Source organism: Tamandua tetradactyla, chromosome 21, assembly GCF_023851605.1.
Source record: "Tamandua tetradactyla isolate mTamTet1 chromosome 21, mTamTet1.pri, whole genome shotgun sequence".
NCBI lineage: Eukaryota > Metazoa > Chordata > Mammalia > Pilosa > Myrmecophagidae > Tamandua > Tamandua tetradactyla.
The window spans coordinates 38,989,474-39,005,002 of record NC_135347.1 but is presented as its reverse complement, the minus strand read 5'-3'; positions in this window follow the sequence as shown (position 1 = coordinate 39,005,002).

Below are 15,529 nucleotides of genomic sequence, written 5' to 3'. Positions count from 1 at the left end.
TGAAACGTTCTCAGTGGTAAGGAGGATGGAAGCTTGAATTGTCCAGGCATAAGTCATCAGTGCACCCCACTGATGTCTATTATGATGGAAAGACCAAGTACCACCGAAGCCACAAGGCACATGGAAGGGATTCTGAGTAAGCAAAATGATGAATGTCTGCTATTGGAATTCTTTATGACATATAAAGACCTATTCTGTTTCACGAGACCTTCCTGCTTTCCTCTAAACAAAAATGTAAACCTTTTAAGTAAGAGTAAGATTAAGATGAATAAAAGAGTTAAAAGGCTAAATCCATTAAAAAAAGATAAATGTACGTTCCAAACTTTCAGGTTCTGTACTTTTTAAATAAAAAAGTTGAATGAAAAAAGTGGTACTGTTTGGTAGCCACCAAAATGTAAAGGTCTGTGCTTATTTGTAAAATAGCAATGTAAAGGCAGCTTTTTAATCTTTGAGTCTGAAACTAGTTATTGGTCTGGACAGTCTGCTAGGAGCCAGAGAGCATCTAGAGTTCCTCAGCACAGAGCCTAAGTTCTCCAATTCTGGACATGATGTTTGCCTATGACATGTTTACCCAAATTTCAATTATTCATGTGCCAAATTTATGAATTTTTGCCCTATCTAAAAACTTCTTTATTGCCTTTAAATTAACTAACAATTTTTTTATTCAAAGGGTTAATTTTGACAAATGAATATCAATATCATAATTATAGATGGAAAATGAATATTCTACAATATATTTTAATGACTTGTAATTATTCTAATTCACAAGATGTCTTTTTAGAGTGCCAGAAATTCATTTTATGCCAGCAGTGATGTTCATGTTGCTTATTGGGAAATATTAGTCTTATCTCTTCTTCAGGGATTTTATGAAGGAAGTTGCCACAGCTTCCTTGATGTAGGCATTCTTTCAGTGCTCTTCATTGACGCTAGGCTGGAATAATGCTGTGATTTTGCTCTGCGGAAAGGAAATGTGCTAGTCTATAAATGATTTCAGCAAACATAGTTCACATTTTCTGAAAAAGTAATAGCCACCTATTCTTCAAGACTATGTTGAGTTCAGAGACTGCCATTTTTTATCAATCAAAATAGAGTGGAAGAAAGCACCAAAAAAGCACTAAAAACTATAGTGAAAAAACAGACTATTTCTTATATTGAAGAGAAAGTTCCACTAAGTTTAATAAAATAAAATTTTAAGAACTTTGGCAAAAAAGGAGGTCAGAATCAGCAGAGGTCCTCTTAATGTTCTCTCCTCCTAGGCTCCAGAATTCAGATTATATTTCGCATCATTCAACATTCCAAGGTTGAGAAAACCGTGGCTTGGTTTTCTTGGTCAGTTTTCTCAATTGGCAAGTACTGGGAAGGAGAACAGAAGCATATGTGCAAGTAGGGCTAAGAGTGGCGAAAGATACTTTAGAGTTCTAGTTAACTATTTAGATGTGATTAATTGAAATTAAAGCCATAGAAAACCAAAGATATTCCTTTTCCTTTCCTCATTTGGTCATAACTGTTTACCTTTATTAACAGGGGGACTCCTTATGGCTGTTGCTTCTTGAATTCTGTGGTAGTTTGAAGATACCATGTACTTCAGAAAAGCATGTTCTTTTAAGCCATTCTGGTGATTGTAGATCTATTGTAAGTAGGACATTTGATTAGGTTATTTCCATTGAAATGTGACTCACCCTATTTAAGGTGGGTCCTAATCCTCTTAGTGGACTCCTTTTTAAGAGAATAAAGAGCAAACAGAAACCCCACAGAAGTTCATGGGAAAAGCCCTAGAGATGCTGACAGACAAGGAAATACCCAGGGAAGCTAAGAGAGACAGATGCTAAAAGAGGGAAACAGAACTCAGAGTGGAAGCTACTGAAGTCAGCAGCTAGAAGCAATGCAATCCAGGAGAGAAGGACCCCGGAGAACAGCCACATCCCCTCCCACTTGACAGAGGTGTCCTGGATGCCAGAAGACCGTCTTCAGAGACCAGTAATTGGCCTGTTCATGCTTTGAGTTGAACAAATTTATGGATAAGAACTTTAATGTAAGTTAATAAATCCCCATTGTAAAAGCCAACCCATTTCTGATACATTGCATTATGGCAGCTTAAGCAAACCAAAACAGATTTTGGTACCAGAAGAGTGGGGTGCTGTGATTTGCACATGCCAAAAAATTCAGGTATAGCTTTATAAATGGATAAGGGGAAGATTCTGGAAGACTTGTGAGATGCTTAACAGGAAAAGCCTAAATTTCTTTGAAGAGACTGTGGTAGAAATATGGGTGCTAAAGGTACTTCTGACGAAGCCTTAGACATGAAGAATTGAAAGTGTCATTGAAAACTGGAAGATGGGTGATCCTTGTTTTAAAGCAGCAAGGAATTTGGCAAAATTGTGTTTTGATGTCATATGGAAGGCAGAATTTGAAAGTGATGAGCTTAGATATTTAGCTGAGGAGATTTCTAAAAGATGTGGAAATCATAGTCAGGCTTCTTGTTGAACCTTATTGTAAAATTTGAGAGGAAAGGGATTAACTGAGGACTGAATTCTTGGGTACAAAAAAACCAGAAATTGATTGTTTAGAAAATTCTGAGCTTTCAGAAAATGAGTACCCAGAGAATATTACCCCATGTGAGGATTTAAGTGTGGAACCATTCAGCCATTGCAGTACAAGTCAGGATTGGACTTGCAGTTATATAGAGAGGATTTGTGGAAAGTCCCGGTGTCTAACGGTTGAGACCCCTGTGTGCTGCATGCAGAATTGAAAAGTTTTTGTGATATCTCAGTGAACAGAACCACTGCCAGGTTGGACTAAAAGGGACAGATAGAAGAAAATATGACTTCAATGGCAGAACCATGGAAGATGAGTTCTACAGTGAATATACCTAGGCCAGGAGAGTGGGTCTGTCCATGTAAATGGAAAGTGTGAGCTTGCCTTGGAGCTTGCAGAGGGCAGAATTTTAACCCCATTGTTCAGGAAGGGTATTGCCACCCCCAGGGTTCTCAGATGCCTGGGGGATTGAAGAGAGTTTGACCTCCTCCTTGTTCAGGAAGTGTTCTGCTGCTCCTGACTTCAGAAAGGGTGGAGAATGTTCCCCAGGATTGGGAAGAGTCTGGCCAACACCCCACTGTTTCAAGGGGGTTAAACCTCTACTCTGGAGATTGGGAAAAGTCTGGCTCCCACCCTGATATTTGAGTGGGTGGGGCATAGAGATTGGCTGCCACTCTTATGCTGCTTGATGAGGGTGGACCCAATAACATGGCCATCACTCCAAAGTTTGGAGATGTTGGAGCCTTCACCCCAGTGTTCAGAAGGAGCAGAGCCACTGCACAAGTCCCTTGAAAGGCTGGAGCTGCTGCTTTGTAGGGCCCTGAGGAAAAATGTCATTCCAGATTATTCTCAGAACTTGAAATCTAATGGAGTTTTCCCCACAAGATTTCAGAAATGTTTGAGACCAGTGACCCCAGTTTTCCTTCCAATGCCTTCTTGTGGCATTGGAAATGTATACTCTGTAACTGTCCTTCCTTTATATATTGGAAGCAGGTAACTTGTTCTAAATTTTGCAGGTTCACAGGTTGCGGGTAATTTTTTCCCAGGACAGACCACACCTGTTACTGATTTTGATGAGACTTTGTATTTAATATTGTTAATGAAATAATCGAAGCTTTTATGATATTTTGATGGAATTAATGTATTTTGCATATAGAAAACATGTCTTTTGGGGGTCTAGAGTGTAGAGTGTGGTAGCTTGAAGCTATTATGTACTCCAGAAAATCATGTTCTTTTAAGCCATTCCTCTGGGTGTAGACCTATCATAGATAGGACATTTGATTAGGTTTTTTCAGTTGAGATGTGACCCATACCATTCAAGGTGGGTCTTAATCCTCTTATTGGAATCCTTTATAAGAAGATAAGGGACACAGGGGAAAAAACAGAGAAGCTCATGTATACCCCAGAGATGCTGACAGATAAGAACAGACTCATAGAACCTGAGAGCAGCAGTCATTGATGCCTGAATCTGGAAGCCATAAAACCTGGGAAAGAAGGACCAGCAGACAACACTATGTGCTCTCCCAAGTGACAGAGGAGCCCAAGTTCACTGGTAAGTGGTCTTCAGAGAAGGCATCTTCCTGTTGACGCCTTAATGTGGATATTTTTACAGTCTTAGAATTGTAAACTTGCAAGCTATTAAAACCCCATTGTTAAAAGCCAGTCCATTTCTGGTATGTTGCATTTCATCAGCTTTAGCAAATCAAAACAATGCTGTTCTTTCCTGGAGAGCTTGAATTTAAACCATGACTGCAAGCCCATGTTGTACCTATTAAAATATAAGTTTTTTTTTTTTTTCTTTGGGGTCTTAGGTTTATTTCTTGAGAAAGAAAAGACTTTTTACCCTGTGTTCCAATACCTTGATCATTTCATTCTTATCATCTTAATCTTTTATATTGAACTCCATAAAATTATGTTAAGTTATACATTAGGTCTGTTTCCTTCTTCATATAGATCTGAATTGATACTAAGTAAGATACTCTATGTTCAAATATTTCGGTCTCTGTGAATATTCCCCTTGAAGGGTTCTCTTCCTGTATACCACATAAATCATGTAATTACTATCTGTTTATGTCATGCCAACCTAGTAGTTATATATACATCACTAAATGGCATGTAATTTATAGTTCTGGTAGGTAATCTCTGATGGTAAATATCCTTTAATATCTTCTTCCACATGACTAAGTGCCCTTTATTAGTGATTTCTAGAAGTCTCTTAAAATTGAATAATATTTTTTAAATGTGAAAAGTAATCAAAGTTGCTTCAATGCATTCAGATACTATGTTTGTTGTATATGACCTTTTGCCAACATTCTGATTAAATCTTCATTTCTTGAATACAAAAATTCTTGAATACAACAGAAAAAAAATTTATGTACTTTTTTTCAGTTTTGACTGGTTCTGTAGTTTTCTGAAATGTATTTTTAGTGAGGGTTTATTTTGTTCTTTTAAATTTTATAAAAATACCCAGTAAGTACAGACACTGTACATCAATCATAAATATGAAAAAAATACACGCAAGAAATGCAACATCTTCTATCATACTATTATATACTATAGGCATCGAAAAATGTTATTTTAAGAAAATTACTGCTATATGAAAGTCATTTGCATAGTAATTTGGACTGCTGGAATCAATGCCCTAGAACAAACATTTGACATTATGGTACAAAATATTAGACCCATGTATTCTCTAAAAGACTGTCAAATAAAAATCTTTCAAAAATGATTAGCAGTCTGGGTGATGATAGAATTGCTATTTGTCAACTTTTCTATTATATTTTCCTATTTGAGAATAACTGTGTCCATAATCTTTGATGAAGTGCTCCTTGATTTCATGCAAAAACAACTTCTACTAACTACACTCCATCTCACTCTTACTTGGCTGTTCATTTTTTATGGTGAATTGATTTTTCTTAATGCAATATTTTGATATATGCTCACATATTATATAATCAAAAAAGTATACAAGCAATGGTTTACACTGTCATCTTATAGTTGTGCTTTCATTGCAATTTTTGAACATTTTCATTACTCAAAAAATACATATAAGTATAGCAATAAAACTAAAAGTGAAAAAGAACCCCCAAAACATCCCATACCCCTTATTCCCCCTATTATTTATTTATTTATTGTCCTTATTTTTTACTAATCTATCCACACACTGCAGAAAGGGAGTGTCAGCCACAAGATTTCATAATCACATGGTCACACTGTAAAAGTTATATAGTTAAACAATCATCTTCAAGAATCAAGGATACTGGATTACAGTCCAACAGATTCAAGTATTTCCTTCTAGCTATCTTAATCCCACTAAAACAGGATATCTATAATCCATCAAATTAACCTCCAGAATGATCTCTCGACTCTCTTTGAAATCTCTCAGCCACTGAAACTTTTGTTTTCTTTCTCTTCTTCCTTTCAGTCAAGAAAGCCTCCTAAATCACATTATGCCAGGTCTAGGCTTGTTGTCCTGTTATCTAGTTCACTAATCCTTTCTTCTGCCCCTTCAAATCTGCTATTGTATGTCTCCATTGTGTTTTTCATCTCTTCTGTTGTGGCTTTCATTCCCATAAGTTCTGACATTTGTTTTTTAAAACTTTTGAGTTCTTACTTATGGTCACCCAATGTCTTCTCTTTATCCTTCATCTCTTTTGCCATATCTCCCCTTAACTCACTGATTTGATTTTTGATGTTAGAATATCCTTAATTAGTTGTTTCAACTCCTGTACCTTGTTTGCAATGTTAGTTTGTTCCTTTAACTAGGCCATATCTTTGATTTTCCTAGTATAACTCACAAACTTTGCTGATCTGTAGGCATCTGATTTCCTTGATTAGTTTGTTATGAAGGTCATTTTCACCTGTTTACCTATGGTTTTCTTATTGGTTGGTTTTGTTCTCTATCTGTTCTTTAGCATTCAGTTAAACTTATTCTAGACTTCTAGCATAGCTTCTGTTTAATCAAACAGAATTTTTCAGCTCTTGTTTTTCTGGTTCTTGCCCTGCTTAAATGGAACCCTTTTCTTGAGGAGGGTCTCCCCAGATACAATGGAACCCAACTGTGTTTTCCCCAAACAAACATGGCCAGGTTTCAGGAGTGGGTTTCATCAATATCAAGTTTCCCTGAGGGTGAGACTCAACAGGATATCAGAATTTGCTATGATGCCTCTTGACTCTGTGCTTTTCCTATCCTGCCAAGCAGGTGGCACTTGTCAACCTGCACGTCTCCACTGGTGTAAAGTGATGGGATGTCTTTAATTCTCAGTGGACCCTCCCTTCCAGAGGCATGTTTGAGACAGATGCTGAGGTAGAATGCAGTCTTAGGTTGCTTCTGTTTTCCAGGCCTTAAGGCCTGAATTCCTGAAGGATGGTCACCACTTGCGCTGAGCCTCACATCCACTTTCCTTGAGAAAGATATTCCTTTTAGGGAATTATCTTCCCCACTTGGCTCATAACATTGTCTCTCAGACCTATTTTAACTCAGCCCTTGCCTGTGTCCCACTGACAAATGAGAATGTCTGAGCCTTTCTCTAATGAGCTACCTAAAATAGTTTAAAAAAATAATAAGAAGAACGAATGATGTCTTATTTCAGAGGCAGTCCCTGGCCCCCAGGCTTCACAAGTCAAGAGCCAAAGTTGGTACCCAACTCTATATGCCTCTCCTTTCCAGTACTCTGAGCTTGGCTGACTCCAAAATCCTGTCTTTACTCTTTTTAATTTTATTTCATTTCATTTTTTGTCTTTCAGTCCTGCCTCTTCTCTGATGGAATTAAAATGGCAATTGGAGCTTGCCTGAGCTATCTTCCCTTACTTTCAGTGGAGGCTATTTAAAATTATGCTCTTTAAATAACTTTCTCTTACACCTGATTAGTTACTTTGTCACTCAGGTATATGTTAATTCTGCCCTTGCCTGGAACAGTGCTGAAGCCTGAGAATGCTCTCAGTTCTACCTAAAGGGCTGCTAGGAAGTTAAAAAAAATCCTGGGTAGAGCTGGACCCCTGCCTCTCAGGTTTGCCAATCAAGAGCTGGATATGGTACTTGGCTCTATGTGCCCCTTTCCCAGTATTTTGATGTCATTCAAATTAAAAAGGATCTTATTATTTTTCTGTCAGCCCCACCCCATCTTTGCTGGGGCAAAACTTCGGGGTTACTTGCATGCTTGCTCCAGGTTTATCTGAGCTTAGAGCTTGTGTTCAGCAGTCTGAATTGGTTAATTAAGCCCACAGTTAGATCTTGGTTGAGCTACGTTCCTAGCTCCTAGTAGAGAGAGCTTCTTTTATCCTCAGGGAACCAACTCCAAGACAGCCTGCCAATGCTGGTGGGTGAGGGGCATCAGCCTCCATGGCTTGGGAGACTTTCAGTTCTGTCTGGGTTCTTGAACAGTCCACCTGTTCCAAACTGGTGTATGATGTTTGTCTGGTTATTGAGGTCCCCCAACTGTTGTTCCTGACAGTTTCTGGTTATTTACTAGCTTCCCTGGAGGACTAACTAAATTCAACACCTCACTATGCCACCATCTTGCTGCTGCCCCTGACTAATCATATTTGACTATGTAATGGGCTCTAGGCTTTTCCCTTTACATGCATATGTGCCAGTCTAGGTTGGGTCCCCTAGAGGCAGTACTGAGACAGGGGTTTGGGAATACAATTTACTGAGAGTGTACCCTTCACAAAAATATATAAAGAAGTAATGTATCAGGAAGGTAAAGGAGCTCTGACGGAGCATATGGTCCCAGGTAAAGTATATCTTTGGCCTGTTCTACAAGGGAAAGGTACTGGATTACCAATCACAGAGCTGTCCCATTTACTTTACCCATGCACACAACTACATCACTCCTATAGGAAAGTGTAATTTCAATCTCTTTTCCATGCATTTATGTACATATTTGTAAGTATACTATGTATATTTGATAAGATTTACTATACACACTTTCTTGAAATTTGCTCTTATAATATTCCCATGCAGCTTGGAAACTTTTTTTCTTTTTGGTCAGTCTTTATCATTCTTTTTAATGGCCACATATTATGGCAGGATATGGTTGCATCCTATTATGCTTATAGCTTCTCTTTTGATGAGTAAAAATCATCAAAGTTTGCTTTCATGCATCTTTCTATTAGTAGGGTATGATAGTAGAAGTAGAATTATGACGATGGAATTGATGGATCAAAAGGTAGGCAAATCTTTTTCTTTTGTTTTATTATTGTTTATTCTTCTTCAAATGACTATTTTGAAAATTATCAAACTATGATTATTTTATAGAGTGGAAATAATGTTAAAATATTATCTGATCAAATGGCAATAAAATAGAAATTAATGATAAAACAAGAAAAAGAACCTAAAAAACCCTCCATAGAAAATTTTTCTTAAATTTTTTTAAGGCAAATCCTGGGAAAAAGGGAAATACAAATTGAAATTGAAGAATTTCTAGAAATAATGATAATGAAAACCTGCAAGCAGGATCTATGAGATGCAATTAAAGCAAAAAGCAATAGAAAACTAAAAGCCATAAATACTTAAATGAAAAATAAAAGAATGAAAAAAAGACTAATGCAAAAGTCAAATAAATCATAAAATAAATGTGAAAGTAAATTAAAAGAAAAAGCAGAAGCTGGAAAGTAAAAAATGCAGCCAGGAACTTTTTAGTTAGAAAAGAGAAAAACAGAACCAGTACTAGAATAGAAATTATTAAAGCTCATTAAAATTTACAAACCCTAGGAAGAAAGCACGAATATATAAATTAAGATATCATGAAAGTAAGAAGAATTTTTAAAAATCATATGAAACATTTTTCACATGCAGAAAATGTAATGATTACATTATATGCCCATATAAATAACATTTACCATAGAGAAAAGTAAATAATAACAATATTCTATTTCTGACGTTCATGTTTAAAGTGTTTTTGCTAGTCCTTCTTCTTTTCCATTGACTTTTTTATCAACTCCATTAGTTCTTCCAACATATCTAGAATAATGAGAAATCTTCGAAATCTCTCTTTTCCTCTGGCAACCCTGCTGGGAACCCTTTACCTTCTCCAGTCTGGATCTACTGTTCTCTAGGCCTATTGTTTGTCCTAGGATTTCCCTATCATTCCTCTCCTTGAATAGATTCTTTCTCTTAGTCTCATGTATTTGACTTTCTTACCTATTTTTGTCTTTTTTTTTCTCTCAATCAGGTAAGAAATTCCTTACCTTTCTGAAATATTTTTTATCTTGCTCTCATACTTTGTTTTCTACTGTCTTTTATAATCTGGTGTTGCTTCTAAGAAATTTGATGTGACTCTAAGCCTGTGTAAGTAATCTGTTTCATTTCTTTTTCCCATCTTTTCTTTCCATCTTTGAGAAGTTTTCTCATTTTTCCTTTATTCCTGAACTTCTGAAATTTTATGACTAAACCAAGATGCCAGTCTATTAATATGTAACTGGAGCTATTCAAAGTGTTTCATACATCTTAACTCATGTAGTCCTCATAAAAAACTAATAATAAAGGAAGTTCTATTATCTTAGTTTAAAATATGAGGGAAATTAGGCACATAGAAGTTGAATCGCCTGCTGAAGATTGCACCATTACTTAATAAGCAATAGGATTTAGCTGGGATATCTGGCTTTATGGTCTCTGCTCCTGAGTGAATACTGAACTCATTATTTGCCCAAATAATATATCTCATATTGTTGCATTTACTGTCGTAGTTTGAAAATAATTGCTTCTCTAGTCCATTTGTTCATTCTCTCATTCTGGAACTCCTATTATTCAGATATGGGACTTTCTGGAATGAAATGATACTTTTCTAATAATTTTTTCTCCTATTCTCTATCATTTTATCTGTTAATTCTACATTTAGGTAAATTTCTTTCTGGTCAACCTAGTTTATTATTATTTTATTAATAAAATATTTTACTACTATTTGTCTTCTTATTTTATTGAGGTAAAATTACATCAGGCCAAATGAAAAGACTCTAACTATACAGTTTTGTGAGTTTTTAATTACATATAAGTAAGTCAACATATGGGATACTGTAATTGCTCTGGCAAGTTCCCTTGTACTCCTTTCTAGTCAATATCCCTGTTGGTACATAGACAACCAGTATTCTAATTTTTGTTCTCACAGAGTATTATTGACTGCCCTGAACTTCATAGAAATGGAATAATAGAACATATCTTTTTCAACTGTTTTTCACTCATCAAAATGTTTTTGAGATTTGGGTGCACGAGTGGTTCAGTGGTAGAATGCTCGCCTTCCATGCGGGAGACCCAGGTTCAATTCCCGGACTGTGCAACCAAAAATAAAAATGTTTTTGAGATTCATCAATATAGATGCACTTATGGATATTTATTCATATTATTTACTGAGTTGTACTATACTGTAAGAATATATTGCGGTTTGCTTATCCATTCTTCCACTGATGGATATTTAGCTTGCTTCCAATTTTTGGCTGTTGTGTACAAGTTTCTGCTTGGTACTTTTTATGCTAGTATAAATGCTATTATTTATTTAATTTCAACTTAGAAATGTCCTTTACTAGATAAAATTGATTTTTTTATATTTATCTTGCATTTTACAACCTTACTAAACTGATTTATTAGTTCTAGTAACTTTTGTGTAGATTTCATAGAATATACAGGTAGATCTGGAAAGAGTTTTACTTCATCCTTTCCTAACTGGATACCTTTTATTTATTTTCTCTTATCTGATTCCATAGGCTACTTCCAGTTTAATAGAAACAGTGAGAACAGCCATTCTTGCCTTTTTCCTGATCTAGTGAGAAAGTATTCCATCTTAAATGAACAATGTTGGCTGTAGTTTTTTTTTTTTTTTTTTTTTTTTTAAAGGAAAGACAGAGAGAAGGAAGGAAGGAAGGAAGAAAGGGAAACATCTTTAAACATTTTCTTGTTTTATTGTATTTTGTTTTTCCGTTTTTTGTTACATGGGCTGGGGCCGGGAATCGAACCGAGGTCCTCCGGCATAGCAGGCAAGCACTTTGCCCGCTGAGCCACCGCGGCCCGCCCGTTGGCTGTAGTTTGTAGATATTCTTTTATCAGATTGTGAAAGTTCCTTTTTATAACTTGTTTGTGGAGAGTTTTACCATAAATAAATATTGGCTGTTGTCAAATGTCTTTTCTGCATCTATTAAGATAATCATTCTCTTCATCTGTTAATATGGTGAATTAAATGGATTGATTTTTCAATTGTTAATTCCCAATTACGTTTCTATGAAATGGTCATGAATCTTTTCTTATATATTGTTGATGTGATATGTGAAAATGTCATTGATAATTTTTATTTCTAGGTTCAGAGCAATATTGATTAGTTGTGGTTGCTTTTCCTTGCATTTGTTTTGTTGTTAGTTTTGGTATCAGAGAAATTCTTGCCTGGTTGAATAATTGAGGAAGTATGCCTTCTACTCAATTCCCTGGTAGAGTTTATTTAGAACTGATATTATTCACTTATTAAATGTTTAGTAGCATTTACCAGTGAAGTCATATGGACCCAAAGTTTTCTTTTTGGGAATGTTTTTAATTGCTTATTTAGTTGTTTTTTTTTTCTCATTTAGTTTTAAAAATAAATATCGGTATACTCGTTATCTAATTCTTCAGTTAACTTCTCAAATATTTTTAAATGTTTTTAGGAATTTATTCATTTTATCTGAATTTTCAAATTTATTGACCTAAAGTTATGTATGTTATCTCTTTATTATCCTTGTGATAGCTGTAGAATCTGTAACAATATCTATCCTTTCATTCCTGGCATTGGAAATGTGTATCCTCTAGCTATTTATTTTTCCTAATCAGTCTGTACAGAAGTTTGTCAATTTTGTTGACTTGTCAAAGCATCACCTTTGCTTGTTGATTTTCTGTTTTCTATTTTATTTATCTCTTCTTTGAGGTTTAGTATTTCCTTCAGGTTTAATTTGCCCTTCATTTCCTAGTTTCTTAAAGTGGAAGCCAAGGTCATTGATTTGAGACCTTTCTTTTCTTTAACATAAAGTTTAATACTATTCATTACCCTCTATGTACTGCTTTAATATCATCACAAAATTTTTGATATGCTGTTTTTCATTCACAATCAGTTCAATGTAATTTACAGTTTTCCTTTTTATTTCTATTTTGATCCATGGATTATTTAGAATTGATTTTAGCATATCATAATTGGACTGCCCAGAATTTGGTCTACCTTGGTAAGCATTTCATGTGCTATTGAATGCATATGGTTCCTGATGTGGTTGGGTTCAGTGTTCCATAGATGTCAATGAGGTCAAATTGGTTGATAATATTATTTAAGCATTCCACATCATTATTGAATTTCAGTATAATTTTTCTATAGAAAAAGTGATAGTTATGAGAGGATATTAAAATCCATGAATATAATGTTTGGATATCTTGTAATTTTGTATTTTTATTTAATATTTTTAATTTTGAAATTGTTATTAGGGAAATAGACCTTCAGGATTATTATATCCTTTTGATGAATTGACACTTTTTCCTAATGAAATGATTCTCTTCATACCAAATAGTATCATATGCTCTTGAATTTAATTTTTTGTATATATGATTTTGACAATCAAGCTTTCTATTAATTCATGTCATTGTGATATATACATACATGTATATACACACATTGTATATACAGTCGCTATGTATTGCATCCTTGTATTGAGAAACCAGCTGTTGTCTTTAACTTTTTAATTCTGTACATTGTGATAATGTGTCTTTTCTTTTTTTCTATTGAGTGTTGATAAGCTGTTGTTTATATCACTGGATTAAGGAACTTGCTTATGATGTACTTTAGTGTAGTTTTGTTCATTTAGCTTTCTTCATTTCGTTGAATTTCCTTAATCTGTTCTTTACAGTATTTATGAAATTTGTGGAAAAATAGCCACTGCTTTCTCAAATATTGTATAGTTCTCCACCTTTGTCTATCCTTCAGGTGTTTTAAGTAAAGTTTTATTAGACTTCTCGACTTGTCACTGATGTTGTAGAAATTTTTTTCAGTCTTTTTCTGTTTCCTTATAGATAGTTTTGACTGTTATGCCCTCAAGTTTAGCAATCTTTTCTACTGAAATGCCTAATACAGTGTATTTTTCAGTTTAGGCATTGTAGTTTACTTAATGTTAAATTTAGATTTTGCTTCTATCTTCCCTGTCTCCATTTAATGTGTTTAATCATCCTTCTCGCTTCTTCAACATGAAGAAGTTGTAAAAAGAAACTGTGCTAATGTTCTTGTCTCCTAACGCTCTGTCTGTGTCATTTCTAGGTCAGCTTCAATTGTCTCAAATTTCTTTTCATTGTGGGTTTTGGTATTTGATATTTCCATTATTTGATGCCAGGTCACTTTTGATTAGATATTTCAAATTTTACTTTGCTGGTGTTGCATGTTTCTGCTTTCCTATAAATCTTCCTGAGTGTTTTTCTGGAATGTGGTTAACTTTCTTGGATCCAGTTTGAGCCCTTCAGGCTTTTCTTTTAATCTTTATTGGGGTTAAATTTGCTCCATGACTGAGGCCAATCACTTCTGAGTATTTCACCCAACATCCATGAAGTATGAGCTTTAATGTTCTGACTGGTGGGAACAGTGACAATTCCCAACCTCATGTGTGTTTTGGGGATTGTTCCATTTAATCCTGCTCGTGATCCTCTTCCTGGTATTGGCTAGTTTCCTGATGCATATACCGAACAGTTCTCAAGTGAAGAAAAGAAGGAAGTCCTCTGCAGATTTCTAAGGTACTTTTTCCTGTGCAACTCTCTCCTCATTAGTTCTCTGTCCTGAAAAGTCTAATGGCTTATACTCTCTCTCTGATCTATTTTCTCAGCTAAGAGGAATACACGGCCCTGTCTGGGTTCCCACTTCCTATTGCTAAGTCTGGAAATTCTACGCACACAGTTAGTTAGGGAAATCATAAGGCTCACCTCTTTTTTTCCCGTTGCTCAAGTGTCACTGTCCTTTGTTACCTGTTACAGTGTCTTGACAACTCATAGTTGCATACATTTTATCCAGCTTTGGTTTGTTACAGATTTTTCAGTTTAAAGGTTATTTTTTTTTTTTAGCACTATCGTTAAGTTATTTCAATGACTTCTAGATTCCAATGTTTCTCATAAGACATCCATTGTTAATTTTATAAACATACCTGAATATGGTACAGATTTTTCTCTTGCTGGTTTCAAAATTTTCTTTGACTTTCAGAAGTTTGACTGTGCTATATCTAGGTGTGTTTTCATTCTTGTTTATCCTACTTGTGTATCTTGAGTCTCTTGGTTCTTCAAGTTAATATTTTTCACTAACTGCTCCAAATTATTGTTTAAAATATTTTTCTGTCCCCCCTCCCTTCTTCCTCTTTCTGCAGTTCAACTTATATGTATGTGCTAATGTGTTTTGAAGTTCCTAATGCTATTCTTATTTTTCTTTATTATTTCTCTCTGTTCTTTGGATTGGATGTTTCTATTTATTGATTTTTCAAGTTCAGTGATTCTTTGTTTTGGCATATTAAAATTACTATTGAAACCATGCAATGTTTATTTTAACTTCAGTTATTTTGCTTTTTAATTCAACCTTACTTTCCTGAGGTCAACCCCCTAAAGTCATTATATCGATTGCCTAGTACTGCATGAGAGAATATTGCAAAATGTGGTGGTTTTAAACAACAATTGTTTATCATTTTTTATAATTTGTGTATTGGATGAGTGGTTTTCCTTTGGCTGTGCCTGGGATCATTCATGTGTTCATGTGAAAAGTTCCCAAGTTCTTATGGGCAGGAAACAGATTGAAAAAGTTACCTAATTGCAAATCTCATCCACTTCTTTTGGAAAAGACAAAGTCCAAGACACTAGAGCCAAGACTTTGGGGATGGAGCCAAAAGCCTTAGAAAACAATAGATTAGGAAACAACAACTAGGGAACATAAATAGGCCAATCAAGCCTATTTCAATTTTTTTCTTCTCTCTGCTTACATGCATGATTCTTCTGCTGATAATTCTTGGGCTAAATAATGCCCCATGGCAA